Here is a 20,323-nt window from a genome sequence, read left to right as displayed (position 1 = left end):
TGGCTCACAGTTGCTGGCTTTGAAGGTGGAAGAAGGTGTCCATGAGTCAAAGAATTCAAGTGGCCTTTGAACAGCCACCAATGAAATGGAAATGCCAATTCAAAATGATAAGGAATTGAGTTCTGCCAACAACTTGAATGAACAAGGAAATGAGTTCTCTGTAGAGATTCTAGATAGGAATGTGACCTGCTAACACCGTGATGAGAGCCTTCAGACTTCTGACCTACAGAAGTGTAAGGTCATGAATGTGGGTTTTTTACAATGCTAAATTTGTGGCAGTTTGTTTTGACAGCAATAGAAAACTAACATATCATGCAATCTGCTATATAATAACATTTAATATTTATAATTCATAACACACAATACACTCATGAAGAGTATCATGCTTTTTAGTTTTCTGATTTAAGAAAGAAGGCTCACAATATTAAGTGAAGGTGTAAATTTTCTCTATGCCCAGGAGAATGCAGCCTCTGAAGGATTATAGAGACATGGAAGTTGCAAGAGGTCTGACAACCATTCCAAAGCCAGGAAATTGTTCTTTGCACTCAGGGCCCCATCTGCCACAGAGAGTCTTCTGCACGGATGAATTATAGGATTCCGGATGTTAGCAAAAGAGAATGCAAGAGGAGGGGAATAATGGTGCCTTCCTGGGAGGGGCAGCATAATTTGAAATAGAGGTTTGGATACATGCACTGCTTATGAAATCAGAGAGGTTACACAAATACACACAAATACCCACCTTTTAGGCATGTTTCTGATCTCCAAGAGCTATGGACAGTTTTGGGGAAAAGCAGCACCTGGGCTGCTTTGTCGTACTTTCCACTTAGACCTCCTTTCATCTTGGTTTGCCTGCCCTCGTTACCTTCCTCATTTTGAGATACCACTTGTTTGCCCATCATGCCATCTTCATTCTGATCCATTCACTGGGACGACCCAAGACAGCTCTAGATTGTGTGGCATATTGAGGTCTTCCTGGTGCATACCTAAGCAGATATTATGTGGAAAAAAAGTATGTTGTAGTCTGATTTATGCCTGTTGTCTGGGCACTTATGAGGAGGGCAGGTTCTGGACATGTTTTCTGTGCTTCCATGTCATTATAAATGCAGCAGTGTGCCATCTGGGACTATGCTTTCTGTATTTCATCACGGAGACAATTCTCCAAAGAGAAGCAGCAACAGGAAAACACAGATACTAATTACTCAACAATAAGCCTCTGTTTTACATAAACAGCCAAGTTGTAGAAATAATAAGCTATCACTGTAGAATTTCATATGACCATACATAAGCAAAAAAGAGTTCTTTTTATAGTTGCTGATATTATTGCTTTCCATCCTAATTACCTCAGGAATCCATGTTTCCAGGAGAATGCAACACATAGAAACATTCCACTTTAAACAAACACTACATAAATTTCTCCAAGCACAAAAACAAAGATGCATATTGACCTCAGGCACAAAAGTGAGAGAATTATTCTCTGCCATCACATAACTTGAATGTGGTGAAACAGGTTTTATTTATTGTATTGCTTTGAAAAAAAAAGAATCATTCTGCTCCAACATGGAAAAGATTGTGTAGTTAGGATAATTCTAAGAGTTTAGATTCTATTAAAAATCTATTTTAACACTCTGTCCCACCACAATACTCAGTACTTTAAAGGGATTCTTTATTGTATTATGAAAAGCACATGAAATTTTGCATTAAAATTGCAAAGATTAGCAGTGGTTGCAATGTAGGTGTGAATCTTATGTACATGTTTTTAAAAAGAGGGTGGATATGAAGGTTTATGAAAGCCATTTTGGCCATCATATTGAGGAAGTTAAGAAAGAAAACAAAAGCAGAGATGAGAACTGGCCAGAAAGAAAAATCAACACTTCTAGGCAATAATGATGCAATCCTCAGGTCCAGTCATCCTGAAACCAGGTCCTTTCTTAACTTTCTTCTTATGTGAGTTAAGACATTATAACTTTTGCACAGGCTAATTTGCATTAGGTTTTGTCAGTTGCCTAATACAAACTGGAGCCGTATCTGTGATTGGAGCTGTGAATAAAAACTGAATGAATAGCATCAAGTATTCTCTACAATGGTTGGTATGATTTAAATGAATAGGGGGAAAACAGTTTTAAAATTCATGTTTTTGAGGATCTTAACTAGGACAGAGTCACATCTTATATGAAGATTTCTTTCTAAAATCATTACAAAAAACAAAACAAAAACACCCAAACCACATCTAATACAAATTACTCTTTTTAAAACATTACTATTTTTTAAAACCTTAGTATGTATATGATGAATGTTTTTTAGTAAGATTAGGACTTCCCAATGGGTTTCTTGTGCTCTTACACCATGCATTCTGGTTATTCCATTATGATATTAGGTGGTGCTGTAGGTCAGCATTTATCAGGGCTGCCATGTGTGGCCGCCCAGGCTGATCATGCATAAATATAATGGCATCTTACTTATTAGAATTTGATGTGTGAGGGGCGCCTGGGTGGCGCAGTCGGTTAAGCGGCTGACTTCAGCTCAGGTCTCGATCTCGCGGTCCGTGAGTTCGAGCCCCGCGTCGGGCTCTGGGCTGATGGCTCAGAGCCTGGAGCCTGTTTCCGATTCTGTGTCTCCCTCTCTCTCTGCCCCTCCCCCGTTCATGCTCTGTCTCTCTCTGTCTCAAAAATAAATAAAGGTTAAAAAAAATTAAAAAAAGAAAAAGAATTTGATGTGTGAGACATCCCTAGGATGGTGCAGTGTACAAATTGTGAGCACTTGGATAAATTGAATATAGGATATTGCATGCGCTTGATACAGTTTCAGAAAACTATATAACCTATAATTTAGAAATGAATTACGATTGATGCTGCCATGCTTATGTTTAAGTGTAATTTAGGATGCTTTCACTTACTCATTCATGCAAAAATATTTCCTAAGCAACTACCTTGTTCCAGGAACTTCATTCAAGTCTGGAGATCCCGTGGTATCGTACGGCAACAGAGATATGATGGCTGTGTTCATGGAGTTTACATTCTGATGGAAGACACTGTCAAATGGGTGTTTTCACTGTGGATACAGATAAGCACTGCAGTGGGGGAGCTCTAGGGTACTGTGAGAACACAAAGGAAGGCCATTTGAACTGAAATCTAATGAATCAGGCCAAAGGGTTAAACATATTATGTAAGTATCTTGTGTAAATAGTACTTAGGGCTGACTTTTTAACTGTGAGAGTTGGAAAAAGGCAACAAAAGTCAACCAGATAAATGAAAGGTATTGAGGTTTCCTGAAGTCCCATCATCACAGCTTTTCACAGCCAGTGACCACACCAGATGCACTGATTCTGCTCATTTACCGCTGTTCTTACTTCCACTGTTCTTTGTTGTCTCTAATCACAACTAGGGTTAAAAAGTCATTTTGCTTGTGACTGATGTCTTTTTTTTTTTTTAATTTTTTTTTCAACGTTTTTATTTATTTTTGGGACAGACAGAGACAGAGCATGAACGGGGGAGGGGCAGAGAGAGAGGGAGACACAGAATCGGAAACAGGCTCCAGGCTCCGAGCCATCAGCCCAGAGCCCGACGCGGGGCTCGAACTCACAGACCGTGAGATCGTGACCTGGCTGAAGTCGGACGCTTAACCGACTGCGCCACCCAGGCGCCCCTTGACTGATGTCTTTTAAGGGATAGGGGTGAATCCAAAGAATTGGAGTTCTGAAAAAACATCCACTTCCTATTTTAGTGTGCCTCCCTCTTGAGCAAACCAGTCAGAACCTTTTTTGTAGAACTGGATGCTCCGAAGTTTTGTCCCTGCTTATTCATCCTCCTGCCAACAGCCCAAAGCAGGACACAAGCCTATTGACCTCTCCTTTGCTCTCCCTGCAACTGGGGAATTTACCTCAGGTCTTCCAGTGAATTCTTGCCCTCTAGAGGGGGGCTGAGCTCAGTGTTCAGTTATATGGGAAAACTGTTTGCAATATGCCATTAGCTTAGGACCTGTGCCTCTCTCTTGCCTGAATTTGTGGACATGTTAAACCTCTCTCGTCACTGTAATTCTTGGCTACGTGCAACACATCCTTCTGTACCCTGGGATACCTGAACTAATTAATCGTTAGTAGAGAAGGTACATGCAATATGCAAGAAAAAGAATTGAGGACTAAGATGATTGCGAATCAAACCCAGCCTGGCCAAGAAAGCAAAAATTAAAACTAAGAAGATATATTCAAGGATCTGTAATAAAACCTAGAAGAGAATTCCAAGAATAAAATTCTTATGGATCCTTATGTGAGTATGCCCAGAAAAAGTAAAATAAAATAAAAACAGGAAATAGAGATACCTTAAGTGTGCTAAAAATGTGACACTATGCAACTATGCATATTAATTCCCAGATAAGAATGGGAAACAAAGAAACAAAGACTGCTTTGTTTTTTTTTTAATTAATTCGGTAAGTTTGGATTAATTTGGCCTCCTAATTATAGTTGGCCTGTGATTTCTAATAAAAAAGTATTATGCTTCAATTAATTGGAAACATATAACAATTGATATAATAAATACAGCCAGCTATATGTAAAATATTTGGATGCAGTGCATCTGAATAAGAAATACCAATTTATAACCAAATGTACTCTCATAAATTCAGAAAGAAAATGGTTAGGAAAATTAGGATATCATCCTGTAAAATTGCACAGGTTAGGTCATCCCTCAAATTGGAAATGAACCCAGATTATGCTAAATTAACTAACCTCTGCAGAGGATTCTGGTTCTGGAAGTATTCAGGTTCACCAACCATGGTAAGCTTTTATGCCTTCCTTCACTATTGTGTAGGAAACCCACATCATGGATGGCCAAAGGTGATACTCTGTCTGAGGAAAATTATGCCTCAGAAATTCTAGGAAACTTTATCACTTCAAACAAGGATCCATTGTATAAGCACCTGGAGTCTATTTCTGATTAGGCTATAATACTTGTTTGGTCCATTTTTTCTTATTCTATATTTTTTGATAAATAAAGACTGCATGTTACATACGTGTAAGTTGCTTCTCCAGCATCACATCCCTCCCACCCCAACTGGAAGATAACTAGTATTTTGATGTTTGTATTTATTGCTTTTTATCTATTTGTTAAAATTGTTTCTTCCATACTTGTATGTGTTTCTTAACAATACATCACTTAGTTTTGCCTGTGTTTTAGCTTCAAAGAAATGATATCATACTATATATGTAATTTTTGTGATGTGCTTTCTCTATTCAAAACTATGTGTCTGAGATCCATTCATTCTATTGCATGTGGTTACAGTTCGTTCATTTTAGTTGTGTAATATTCAGATCTCTGAACATATCACAGTATATCATTCATTTTCCTGTTCATGGATGCTGGTGTTGATTTCAGTGTTCTTCTATAAAGAGCAATGACACTAAGACCTCTTTTTTATTATTATTATTTCTCTTTTGACATACTTTGCAAGAATTTCTGAAGAGTATATACCAAGGAGTTAAATTGATGAATTACAGTATCTGTGAATATTTATTACAAGATAATGTAAATTGTTTTCTAAAGTTATTGTGTCATTTTACATTCCCACCTCAGTATATCAGAGTTCCTGTTCCTCCACAAAATCTCCAAAGTTCAGGATTATCAAAGTAATATTTTTTCTGGTATAGTACACATAAATCATTTCAGTATTTACTTTTCCCTGTACCAAAGTTGAATATAATTTCATATATTTATAATTGGGATTTTTTTCTTCTGTGAAATATCCATTTTTGTCTCTTACTCATTTTTATTAGATTTTTGTCTTTTTTGAAAACTTATTTGAAAATTTTCTTTATAAATTCAGGGTTATTAATCATTAGTCAGTTATATGTATTACAAATATCTGACTGGAATTTATAACTTGTATTTCTTTTTTTGGGGGGGAGGAATGGGTAGGAATTTATTTATTGAGGTTATTAAAGTTATTAGTTATTGAATGGAAGTTTTAATTTTAATATAAGCACACTTATTAAAATTTTAACGAGGGTATGTTTTGTGTTCCTTTGGGAAATAATCCTTTCTTATCTGGAGTAAACAACAAAAGGATTTTTTTCTTACATTTCCTTCTAAAAGTTGTGTGTTTTTTATTTAAGCCTTTAATCTATCTAGAACTAGTTTTTATATTTGTTTTGAAGCTGGGATTCAGGTTATTTTTCCTTCTGGTTAACTATTTATCTCAGGACAATTTATTGAATATTTTCTCCTTTCCCTGTAGTGTATCTTTTGTCATATTCATGTATTCATGTGTACCCATACATATGTGGACCTTATCTTGGGTTGTCTCCTTTGTCTAGAAAAAACTTATGATCTGTTTCAGGCTGTATTCAATTCACAATCTACTTTTGAGCATAACTATATCTGTCTTCTAATTATTCATTTCTTACTATTTTGTCCATGGTTTAACTTGTGAGAATAGTGGGTGTTTTCAATATTTTTTTTTTTAATAAAGAGAGAAAAACTGATCTGGGCTGTTTTAGTTCTGCTGTACTATTTTTGTTTCTATATCCTTTTGCACACTCCCACAAATGTTGAAAACTCAGGAAGTGACCATCTTCTTATGTAAACAGTCTCCACTAACACCTGCAAAAACTAAAGCCAAAGCAAAAATATATATATTCCTTATTTATTAGCACTGCTCATGAATGAATACCTCATGCTTAAGTAGGAGGAATTTTATGTCTTTCCTCAGATTTACACAAAAATAACATCTGTTATGCACCATGGTTTGCAGGAGATGGTCCCCAATTCCCAAGGAACTCTTTATTATATGATAGTTTTCTATCTCCTAACTGAATATGTTTTCTTGAATATGGCAGCTGGAATAAAAAGTGGGTTCTGAAGGGGAGACTGGGTGGCTCAGTTGGTTAAGCGTCCAACTTCGGCTCAGGTCATGATCTCACAGTTCCTGAGTTATAGCCCCATGTTGGGCTCTGTGCTGACAGCTCAGAGCCTGGAGCCTGATTCTGTCTCCCCCTGTCCCTGCCCCTCCCCCACTCACGCTCTGTCTCTTTCTCTCTCTCAAAAATAAGCATTGAAAAAGAATTTTTTAAAAGTTGGTTGTGAAGATTTGTTTTTCAAAACTATTAGTACAGCTTAACTATTGACCAGCAAGGACTTTCTAGCTTAAATATTGACAAACAAGAACTTCTAGTCTGGCAAAATTTTAAGGTTGTAGTTTTACTAAGGACTGGTCTGGCAGAGATTTTTCATTTACACAATTGTGTATTGTTTACCCTCTTAACCTCTTTGCAATGCCTCTTTGAAAACCACAGGGAAAAAAAAGCACTGGAAGTATCTAACAAATAAAACACATACAAGCAAACATTGGAACTGAATATTAGATTCAGGTATGAACTGGTAAAAGAATGTTACAGTTGGCATCATCTTTGGTTCTCTGAGACTTTGTAGCTTTATGAGTGCTAACTAATACTGCCCTATTTCTAAATAAGACCGGAAAGATTTCTTAGACAAAACTAAACCTTATTCAAGTTAGGAGCTCATAAAGAACCTTTCAAACTAAAGGCTCACAAATTTGACTTTATCTAAACAGTTCTATATAGTGAGCTCTATATCTCTCTGGCTTATTGCGTGTCATTTCTTTTCTTTCACTGGAGTTAACATGGAACTCAAGAATACCCTGAATTAACCCATTTTTCTCTGTAAACACCGCATCATGTTGTTTACTTGGTCCTGAATTTTCAACGTACTTTTGGAATTCTGTGCAATAATCGCAGTGTTATTTGATGATATAATTATCAATTTAACTTCGCATATCTGATGTTGAGAACTCCTCAAATCATGCAACCTGTGACCCCAGACTGCATTGTTTACCTGTGCATTTTCCAGTCATTTTTCTATTGACTGCCATGATCCATACACATGACTGGTATGTTCATTTTACCAACCCTTCAGTACACCCGGTAAATTTTTTTAACTTCATTTCTGCCAAAATGATTTTTAAAATCTGATTAAGGATACATTACTTTATGGATGAATTCAGAATTAAAATTCTGTGAAGTAGAATTTCACTTAAAAATTTTTTTTAATGTTTTTATTTATTTTTGAAGGAGAGAGAGAGACAGAGCATAAGCAGGGGAGGAACAGAGAGAGAGGGAGACACAGAATTTGAAGTAGGCTCCAGGCTCTAAGCTGTCAGCACAGAGCCCGATGCGGGGCTTGAACTCACAAACTGTGATATCATGACCTGAGCCAAAGTCACTTAACTGACTGAGCCACCCAGGCACTCCTAGAATTTCACTTTAGATAAAGAGAACTAAATATCTCTAAAGGTAAGAAGAAAAACTAATTAAAATAAAGAATCTGGAGCACCTGGATGGCTCAGTCAGCTGAGCATCAAATTCTTGATTTTGGCTCAGGTCATGATCGCAGGATCATGGGATTGAGACCTGCGTTGGGCTCTGTGCTGAGAATAGAGTCTGCTTAAGATTCTCTCTCTCTCCCTCTACCCCTCTGCCCCTCTCCCCTGCTCACACTCTAGCTCTCTTTCTCTCTCTAAAATAAATGAAATAAAACAAAATAAAATGGAACTAGCCTTGTAAAAGTGGAAAGTTTGCCAACCTTTCAGCCTCATTTAGTAAACATCTCTTGATTGGTTCACTCATTAGGAGTTTTTACAGGTATTCAATTATGACACTGCCTTTAAAATTTATGTTTAAGGAAACCATTAAAAAAGGTGCAAAACAAGTAGCATAAGTATTAAGTAAAAATCATGATACACAACTATGTAAATGTATATAGACTGATTTAAATTATGTTGAGGGGTCCCTGGGTGGCTCAGTTGGTTAAGCATCCCACTTCGTCTCAGGTCATGATCTCATGGCTTGTGAGTTCCAGCCCCGTGTAGGTCTCTGTGCTGACAGCTCAGAGCCTGGAGCCTGCTTCGGATTCTGTGTCTCCCTCTCTCTCTGCCCTTCTCCACTCACACTCTGTCTCTCTCTCTTTCAAAAATAGATAAACAAAAAAAATTAAATAAAAAAATAAATAAATTATGTTGAGAAAAACACCCTGTGTATAGAATAATAACTGGAAAGAAGTAACCAGAAGTTGTGAGTGATTTTCATTGTTGCTGTGTCTGTATTTATTCTTATTCATTTTGCTTTCATTTTCTTTTATCTATGACATATAGTATATATTATACTAGATATCCTGAAATATAAATATTATACAGTATTTATAGTACATACCGTAGTAAATGTATATAACTATATTTCTATATCTATGTTTCAATCTTAATACAGTCAAATAAAAATATCTGTTTAGGGGCTCCTGGGTGGCTCCATCGGTTAAGCATCTGACTTCAGCTCAGGTCATGATCTCAAGGTCTGTGAGTTCGAGCCATGCATCAGGCTCTGCGCTGACAGCTCAGAGCCTGGAGCCTGCTTCGGATTCTGTGTCTCCCTCTCTCTCTGGCCCTCCCCCACTCACTCTCTGCCTTTCTCCCTCTCTCAAAAAATAAATAAACATTAAAAAAATTAAAAAATATATATGTTTAATGTAACTTGCACTATTTCTGAAATACCCTGAATTATCTCCTGTAACTTTTCTGTTATTATTATTCAAAATGATATTAATATTATTTATTAAATGTGAATGAAAATTATTACACAAAAGTCATTTAGATTAGTTAGGGATACACAAAAGGGATAATTTGATGAGGCTGGTATGAGGTAAAAACCTATTAATACTTGTAAAATATACAAAATTAATTTGGATTTTGGTTAAAACTTTATGAAAACGTTTGAAAATATCCAAAATGAGTAAGAACCCCACAATTTGTCAGTATAACGTATTAAGATGAAAAATATAACTGTTAGTATAAAATCAAGGCTAAGATGCTTTTGATAAATTAAGAAATTTTGAAATATTCGAAAATACACAAAATACAAATACATATACAAAAATTCTCAAAGGTTGAAATTAACTCATTACATGTAATTTTTATCAAAATGAATTCTTCAAATACTTTGTGAAGTGAATTAAACATTAGATGATTTTGTGTTTGATTACAGGGCTTTAATTGTATTGACCTAGAGCTCAGTTTGAGCAAGATCTTTAAAGGATTGATTGGTTTCTAAGTAGATTAGTGGAGAGAGAATTCAATAAAAGAGAAGCATGGTATGTATCAAAGGGGTTGGGGGCATTGCCAATAAGCTGGAGTATCTAGTATGTGTACAGCAGTATCTAGTCTGTGTTTGGGTCCCAGATAGTAAGGAGTTGGAATGAGCACTGTATAAGTCTTCAAAATGAATTTTGTATCATGAAGATTATAGCGTGCAATATCCATCCATTTATACCAAATGGATCTTACAATCCAAGGGGGAAGACACACATTCATTATTGAGCACATACTAGGTAACAGCTATTTTTCTACACTGTGAACAGTGAGTAAAACAAAAAAGTGCCTGCTTTCCTAGACTGTATATTGCATACTAAGGATAATATAATCTGAATTATGAATGAAAGTTTATGGGAAGAGCAGTGGAGAGAGAGTAGGACTTAATTTATAAGAGACCAGAAAGTAGAATGAAGATAAAGCCTTTTATTGTTTTATGATCAGCTAAGGGACTAAAATAGTGAGAGATAAATAGGGTAGACAGATAACCTTACTGATTTGATTTTGAATGTCACTGATGTCACTGAATGGTTAAATAAGATCTTTGTGGGGTGCCTGGGTGGCTCAGTGAGTAAAGCACCTGACTCTTCATTTCCCCTCAGGTCATGATCTCATGGTTCGTGAGATTGAGCCCCTTGTCGGCTCTGCACTGACAGCAAGGAGCCTGCTTGGGATTCTCTGTCTCTCTGTCTCTCTCTCTCTTCCCTCTCCCCTGCTCATGCTCTCTCTCTCTCTCTCGCAAAATAAATAAATAAACATTAAATTTTTTTTTTAAAAAAAGATCCTTTGGACAGTATTTCTCCAAATAACACAGATCCAGGAAATGAAGTTCAAAGATAGTTGTAATAAATTGTAAAGTATATTCTTATCATGGGATAAGCAGAGGGATTGACTTCACAGTATTTCCTGAATCACATCTTTTAGGTCTAGCTATAAAACTGTTAGAAGCAATTCTTTAAAGAGGAAAAACTAGGTAATACTAGTCATTTCCAGATTAAATTAGGTTTCAACTCATTTAAAAAATTGGCATCTTGCCCCTCCTTCTCCTTTTCCCTGGGTTGATGTTTTCCTTTTCTATAGCTCAGTGGGGAGGGAACATCTACTTCTTAATCTGGTCAATGCTGTGGCTGGTCCCACCTTAGAGTATTATTATTCTATTATGGTGACATGGGTACATTTTGCGGTTTCAGGTGGAAAAAAGATTCAAAAATAACAATTAAATTTAGTTTTAGGAAAATAAAAAATGTTTTTTGCGTATGTAATTTTATGTATATAAATTCACACCCACTGTACTAAGTACTTAAAGTCATTACAGAAGTGGAAGAGTTTGCTGAAAATTAGTAGATAGCAATAATGATGGAGATAAAATAGTATAATTGGATTTCCGTGTTCTTCAAAAGAAGTAAGTTGTTAGGAGGTTATGCAGGAAAATGGGAACTAAGGAAAGTTCAGTTATTTGGGGATATTTGTTTTGAATGACTCAAATTATTTCTTAAGCATTTGTAAGGACAAGACACACTGAGTTTGCAGGAAGTGACAGAGGACAAATGAGGAAGACAAGAACCAAAACTTGGCACGTTGCCAGACCTATGGCTTACCTTAGCCAGACTGTTTTCAGCTCCAACTAGGCTTTGAACTGATTTCACTTGCTCGCCATCTGGTCACTGTCATGTAGTTGCAATGTGAGGTCCTTTTTATGTGATGTTATATAGTTTATGTACAATGTATGAAAAGGCCATCAGTGGTGGTGTAAGAAACCGAACCCAGAACTAAGAAGCTAGGTGATGTGATTTGCTAAAAGCAATGTTTGCTACTTACGTGTAAATACACTGTTTTGAGATGATAGTGTCAGAGAATAAAATATCTGGTAAACCTAAATTGGGCTTATATATAAATAAACCTGTATTAGGGCAGGACTTCATCTGGGACAGGTTGAATACTATCATTTCCAATCTAAGCATAGTTCCCTTGAAGAACTGAGGAGACTACAGATACCAGGTTCACAGAATATCATCCAGCTTCATATCTCCTGGTGAGGTTTGCTCAGAATTTATCCTTTGTTGTTTACAGCAGTAAACTATATCCTCTGTATAATGTATGTGCCAAAATGCTCATTTCCATCAAAAGCCTCATCTCAGTACTCTGTGGGACTTTGACAAAACATCACAGAAACTGGCTCACATTGACAATTTAATATAACCCGTAGTGACTGCCTCAGTAGGTATCACTTGCCCCTTTGTCTGGTGCCACCCTCAAATGGAGCTCTGTCCATATTTTCACTGGTCTCTTACCTGTTTGCAAAATATATTTCACTGTTTTGTAGATTACATTATATCAGATTACATGTTTTGGAAACTTTTACATAAGCCTCTTCTTTCTCAAATTTCACATTTCAATAGTCTTTACACTTAAACTCCATTTGAACAAATTATGTCTTTTCCTATGTGAATACCAGATACACAGAGAGGTAGTGGTCTTCAGTGAGGGGCAGAAGTCAGTCAGAGGAAACCATGAAGTCTGGTCATAGCATTCATCCCATTCATTCTGCTGTGGTATCTGTGACCCAGTCATAGTCTTCCAGTGTTCACTCCATTTTCCACTATGGTATCTCCTCAGCAAACTTCTAAAGTCTCTGGTAGAGATGATTCAGCTGGAGAAATTTAAGCTGCTTTCCAATGACACTTAGGCCTCAAGACTCAGGAGATTCGGGGTGTGGATATCACACTCTCACTGACCAAGATACTATACTTTGTCATTCCTAATTTATTAACGCATCACTGTGACATGAGAAATTTCTCCTAAAACTGCTGGCCCTCAGAATTCTGGAGAGAATTAAGGTGGTTTTAGGTCATTCTTAGCCCTCACTTCCATCCCAGCGACTCACCCAACCGCAGTGGGAGAATTCAGAGGCACTGCCACCAACACTGGAACACCCTCCTTCTACTCTTTCCTCTTCTTCCATCTTGGAGAATGCGTGTGTGGTTCCTTTATGAGAGAATCATTACTGTCTCTGCTTCATGGTATCTTCCCCTAAATCTTTCCTTCTTACATGTAATCATGGTGCTTTTCAACTTACAACCATTTGAGGGAAATAGCGACTTTATATTTTTCAGCCCAAATGAAAGGTGGCAAAATCTTCCCCTGGTTCTCTAACCAAGTCTCTGCCCTCTTTATTATCTTTCTTTCACTGCCAATTGAAAACAAAAACAAAAACGTAACGCATTTGTCTTGTCTTCCCTATCGTTCTTACCCTCTGCTGTCAAAGTTGTAGTCCTGATGCTGACTGCGATTAGGTTATGCCTTTATTCTAAAAGTATTATCGATTTCCCATTACCCACAAAATAGCGCTTAGTGTCATTGCTTAAAAATTCAAACTCCTAAATGATCTGACCTAAATTTGCCTCCCCAACCCTACTTTTCACCATTCCATTTAATTTCTACCCTCTTGGCAAATTTTGATTCCTTAATATCTTTCATATATGTATATTTTGCATCCATTCCTTCACGCTCTATTAAATGCCAGAAATGTCTTTATGTTACCATTTTCACATGCTCTAATTTTAGTGAAATTTCAGGATTCAACTAAAAATTTTCCCCAGGTTGTCACCACACACACACACACCACACACAGGCACACACACAGAAACTCTTCTGTCCAAGCTGCCACAATCCTTTCCTCATACTTCTCTTAGGCACTTATACTCTATCCCATAACATACTTAATTTAAGTACAAGTCAACTCCTGTACTCAGCTGCATTTTAAGTTTCTTAAATTGAAAAATTTTTCCTTAATCCTTGTATCTACAGAAAAGTAATAATGTATAAATTGCAAAATAGTCAATACATGTTTGTGATAAAAAGTAATTAATTCTATATTTGAATTCTTTAATATTTTTTTGGTATTGCATCACAAAAAGAAGGTTTTGTTGAGCTTTTATTTTACCTAAGCCATGTGCATCATATTATGTGTGTGTGCATGGGAATGTACATACACACATCACTGGAGAACATATGAATGGTTGATTTTGGCTTTAAATAATAACAAGTTAGTCAACCATGTTCTAGTTTTTGGAAACTTTAGGCGGAAGGAAAGGGCTATGATGTATTTTCAGTTGCTAATTTACTTCAACTTTTGGAAGAAAAGAGAAAACAACTTAGTATCTCCATCAGTCTTTTCTGGTCAGCCTAACCATGTGCTGTATTCATTTAATTTTATTACCTAGAATTCTGGCAATTTCAAGAGTAGTCAACCCATCAGTATGATATAGAAGAAGCAATGCATGTCATTTTTAGGGCATCTCTTTTCCAATATGGTTTTAGTTTATTGAAGCCATTTTTTGCACTCATGAAATTGTAATTAACCAGATTTTCACACACTTTACTAGAATTGACCTATGCAGGTTAAAAAATTTAAGCAAAGGGAAAATGAAATTTTTAGTACAATGTATGTTGTTTTAAATCCTTAAACTGAATGTGTAATATGAATTCCATGATGTTAAAGGACAATTTGCAAAATTAAAGAAGGGAAAGAAGGTCCTGGTATGAAGAAAGAATGAAGTCTACAAAGGAAATTGTGGCTAGATTAAGCCATGAATAAAAATGAGGAGGGGAAAATAATATAATTGGTTTGGTATTAGTAAAATAACCTACAAAATGATAGAATAATCAAGACTTCTAGGAGATAGTGAAAACAAGTAAACAAATCAGTGAACAATGTTAATAGACCACTTATGGGGGGAAAAAGTCAATATGTCTCAGATTTCATAAAAACAGAAAAATATTGAAGGTTTAGAACTCAGGATTAATTCTTATTTTTTGTTTTGTTTAAAGTATTAAAACTACTGTTCATCCAAGTCACCTAGAAATATAGTTTTATTACCAAAGAAGTGAACATAATGGACCTAAGTTTTCTTAAAAGATTTTTTCACCAGCTGTAAGCCTTGTAGAGTCTCTATCATAAAACAGTGGTAAGAAAGACAGAAGCTGAAACAGCCTTACAAAGTAAGTTTCTCTTTTAAGGTGTTTTTGTTTTGCAGTTGTTTACCTCACAGTACTCTATTATATTTAGATTTAAATTACAGAAATTTTTTGTTAAGAACTGTTTATGAGGCTTAATAATAATCTACGTCCTTTATTATTTATCCTTATGAGAACTGCAGAAGTTTTCTCTACATTGTTTCTTTTCATGGAAAGAGGATGGATGATTAGGAAGATCACTTTCCCATACACTGAACAGATGGATAAAAATAACTGAGTGATATTGAATACTTTACCTACTGGATAACCTAGGAAAATAGATTTAATATTTATGTAGCACATAAGAGGTATCATGTCATTTCATTACTTTTGTTTCTGGAAATAAAAATTTTCAAGTATTTAAAGGAAGAAATCAAAATAGGCATTGAAAAATAAAAGTATTAAAAGAAGCCATATTCCCTATTTTCCTGAGAGTCCCTCAATAAAAATCTATTTTATTTTATTTTATTTCTTGGGTTCTAATATACCCAATTTTATTTTATGTCATCGAATCCTATTTCAGTGATCTTAGCATGATTATGACATACAGGATTTAGAAATATAAACTAGATGAACTAACAAAGAATTATGCCATTGACTTAATAAATTACTACAAGAATTCACATAACTCCTTTGGGTCACAGTTTTTCCTAGGATAATTATTTCTCTGTTTAACAGGAGAAAAAAAAAAGCACAAGATATTTTTTGAGCACTCATGTCTTTTATTTAGGTAGAAGTCTCTTCTGAAAGTTAACACTTGTTTTGCAAAGTTATTCCTGGAGAAGATTGACTCAGAGGGCAGCATGACTTATGTTACTATTACTCTGAATAAACGGTTCTGTCTTATGAGTAAACTAAGGTCATGATTTTTAAAGCACTTATGGCTTTCCTTGAACCCAACACACTTGACAAAACATACTTTAGGAAGAATTCAAATTAGCTTGTTACGTTAAAATTACTTATAAAACATGTTATGAACATCTTACATATTTGTTAATATTAATGAATCTCACTTGAATTCTTCTTGAATTCTTCAAGAAATTCTTCTTGAATTTGAAGAAACTTACATTTCTCAATGGCTGCAGGCAAATTGGCAGAATTCAGTAGTAAAGACAAGGGTTCCAGACTTGTGTTGTCTTGATTTAATCACATTATCTGGAGATCAGTTTTCTGCGTTGTAAAATTAGGAAGTTGAAGTAGTTGATGCATAAGTTCTCTTACAGATGTATACATCTAAAATTTAAGTTGTTTTATCTATAAATTTAAAAATTTTAATACACTTTTTTATTTGGAATATATTTGTAAAAAAAAAAAGTTGTAAAGAGAATATCACCATTACCCTTGTTAGTAATATATTAGTATGGTATATTGGTCACACTTACGGGACCAATGAATACATAATTATTAACTAAAATGTATATTTTAGTTAGAGTTCCTTAATTCTTACCCAATGGTCTTTTTTATATTCTAGCATCCTATCTAGAATACTATGGTATATTTAGTCATCACTTGGGCTCCTCTTGACTGTGACAGTTTCCTAGACTTTCCTTGTTTTTGACGACATTGACAATTTTGAGGAGTAGGGAAGTATTTTGTAGAATTGTCTTCTATTGGGATTTGTCTAATGTTTCTCTTTTGATTAGGCTGAGGTTCTAGGTTTTTGAGAAGACCACAGAGGTAAAGTGTCATTGTCACCACATCACATCAAAGGTACATACTATCAACATGATTTATCACTGTTGATGTTGACTTTGATGACATGAAGTAGTGTTTCTCAACTGTAAATTTACTTTTTTCTGCCTTCCTGTATTCTCTCTTTGAAAGGTAGTCATTATGAGTAGCCCATATTTAAGGAGTGAGGAGTAATCCTCCACCTTTTTGATGGTGGAGTATCTGCAATGGTCTGCAATTCTACTGCATCGGAGATTTGTCTTATTTGTTTGTTTGTTTATTCAATTATTTATGTTAGAATGGACTCAGATATTTATTTATTATTACATAATATTACCTATGTATTCCTAAAATTGTTCCAGCTTTGTCCATTGGAAGTTCTTTCAGTTGGCTGCTATGTCCCTTTGATATACCCACATCATCATGTGTATGTGTTTAAATTGTTTCTGACTCTACAGGAGTTCATATTATGTATTTCCTGTCCCAAATCAGGAGTAAACCATTTATTCAGGAAACCAGATTCTTTTTATTAGAGAATGGTGTTAGGAACCAAAATCTGAGGGCTAGTATGTTTGTTGCTACTAGGATGCCATTGTTTCTAGGTACTTTCAGCTAACAGAAAAGAAATATATGCATGCATACTAACATTTATATATTTATAAATGTTTATAATGATATATTCATCTGTATCCACAGTAAGCTAAAACATGAATTCATACTAATATCTCTGACTATAATCAATTACCACATGGATCATTGAAGCCTTCTCCCCTTGCTCATCTAAAACTTCTCATTTCATGGGGCGCCTGGGTGGCGCAGTCGGTTAAGCGTCCAGCTTCAGCCAGGTCACGATCTCGCGGTCCGTGAGTTCGAGCCCCGCGTCGGGCTCTGGGCTGATGGCTCAGAGCTTGGAGCCTGTTTCCGATTCTGGGTCTCCCTCTCTCTCTGCCCCTCCCCTGTTCATGCTCTGTCTCTCTCTGTCCCAAAAAAAAAACAAAAAAAAAAAAAAAACGCGGTCCATGAGTTCGAGCCCCGCGTCGGGCTCTGGGCTGATGGCTCAGAGCTTGGAGCCTGTTTCCGATTCTGGGTCTCCCTCTCTCTCTGCCCCTCCCCTGTTCATGCTCTGTCTCTCTCTGTCCCAAAAAAAAAAAAAAAAAAAAAAAAAACAAAACTTCTCATTTCAACAGTGAGAAACTTGGCTCTCAGCATCTCCCACTCATTTACTTAATTGTTCAAGTTCAGTACAGATGTATAGTAGTAGCAGATTTGTTAACTCATAATCCTGTAAGAAATAACTTTATCAACTAGAGTTCATTTCTTATGAGAAGCTCCTTTTGCTTTTACTCTCACAGATTCCATTCATTTTCCAAGTTACTAAAATAAACAACTTTTTCACCCATTCCTTCAGTGAGGTTAGTTGATGTGTACTTGTAACACAGTGTTTTTTACTGTCACAGTGCTCTATGACCTGTAAATCCTCTGACCTGTAAATTTTTTAAAAATCTATATACATTAAAGTTTACTCATTCTGCTGTAATGTATGAGTTTTGAAAATACAGAGTATCAGGTAGTCACCGTAATATTGCTATATAGAATAGTTTCACCACCCTAAAAAAATTCTCTGTACTTTACCTATTTAACACCCCCACCCCCAACCCAAGTTCCTGACATAACTGATTTGTTTGCTATATCTATTGTTTTGTCTTTTCCAGAATGTCAGTCATATAAATGAAATTGTAAAGTCTGTAGCATTTTCAGATGAAATCTTTCATTTAGCAATATGCATTTGAAGTTCATTCATGTCTTTCTATTATTTGATAGCTCACTTCTTTTTATTGTGGAATAGGATTCCATTATATGGATATATCATTGTTTGCTTATCCATTAACCTATTGAAGGATATCTTGTTTGCTTCCAGTTTTTGGTGATTAGGAATAAAGGTGTTAGAAACATTCATGTGCAGGTTGTTGGTAGATATAAGTTTTTAAATCATTTGGGTAAATGCTTAGAAGTATGATTTCTGAATCATATGTTAAGAGTATGTTTAGTTTTGTAAGAAACTGCTAAACTGTCTTCCAAAGTGGCAATACCATTTTTTCCCCGACGAGCAGTGAATGAGTTTCTCTTGCTTTGCATCCTAGCGAGAAGTTGGTATTATCTTTTTTTTTGAAGCCATTCTAATAAGTGTATAATGGTATCTGATGTGTCTCATTACAATCTTAATGTGCATTTCTCTAGTGACATTTGATGTTTAGCATTTTCCCACATACTTATGTGCCATCCATATATATTTTTTTGATAAGGTGTATGTTCAGATCTTTTGCCCAATTTTTAATTGAGTTATTTGTTTCTTATTCTTGAATTTTAAGAGTCTGTATATTTTGGGTAAAAATCCTAGATGAGAGAGATTTTATCATGAATGAATGCAGGAATTTTCCAAATAGATTTTTCTGCATAAATTAATGATAATACGGACTTTTTTTTCCTAAAGCTAGTTTATAAAACGTAGATTATAATTGGTTGATTTTTAAGATAGTATACCTGGAATAAATCCCATCACTTGAAGGTGTTATATTTTTTATATTGTGGATTCAAATTGTTGGAGAGTTTTATTTATACTTATGAGAAACGTTGGTCTGTTGTTGTTTTTTTTTGTTTGTTTTGCTTCTGTTTTTTGGTTTTGTTTGTTTGTTTGTTTTTTTGGCAGTGTCTTGACCTGGATTTTGTTACAAAGTAATGTTGATCTCCTGGAATGAGTTAGGAAATGTTTTTTCTGGTTCTATGTTTTGGAAGAAATTGTGGCCAATTTCTATTATTTCTTTTTTAAATGTTTAGTAGAATTCACCAGTGACCAATCTGGGTCTGATGCTTTATTTTATCTTATTTTTTAATTAATTAAAAAGAGAGTGATTAAAAGAGAAAAAGAGAAAAAGAGAGAAAAGTAATTAAAAAGAGAGTAATTAAAAGAGAAAAATTCTGTATATTTAAAATGTATAACCTGTTTTTTGATATATGTATACATTGTGAAATGATTACCACAATCAAACTAATTAATATATCCATCACTTCACATAGTGACTATTTTTCTTTTGTGGTAAGAACACTTAAGATCTATGCTCTTAGCAAAATTTTTTAAGTATACAATGCAGTTTTATTACCTATAGCCACCATGCTGAATATTAGATCTCCAGAATTTATCCATCCTGAATAACTGAAACCTTGTACCCTTTCAGCAAACATTTCTCCATTTCCCCCAACCCCTCATCCTTTGGCAACCACTGTTCTCTTCTATTCTCTATGAATCCAACTTTGTCAGGTTCCATGTATTAATTAAATCATCTGGTGTTTTATTTTTAGAAGATTATTAATTGTTGACTTAATCTCCTTGACAGATATTCTTGCGTGAGTTTTGGCAGTTTGGGGTCTTCTAAGGAATTGGTCTATTTCAATTATGTCTTCAAATTTGTGGGCATAGAATTTCTTACAGCATTCC

The sequence above is a fragment of the Lynx canadensis genome, chromosome B1 (assembly GCF_007474595.2).
Source record: "Lynx canadensis isolate LIC74 chromosome B1, mLynCan4.pri.v2, whole genome shotgun sequence".
NCBI lineage: Eukaryota > Metazoa > Chordata > Mammalia > Carnivora > Felidae > Lynx > Lynx canadensis.
This window is presented reverse-complemented; position numbering follows the sequence as displayed.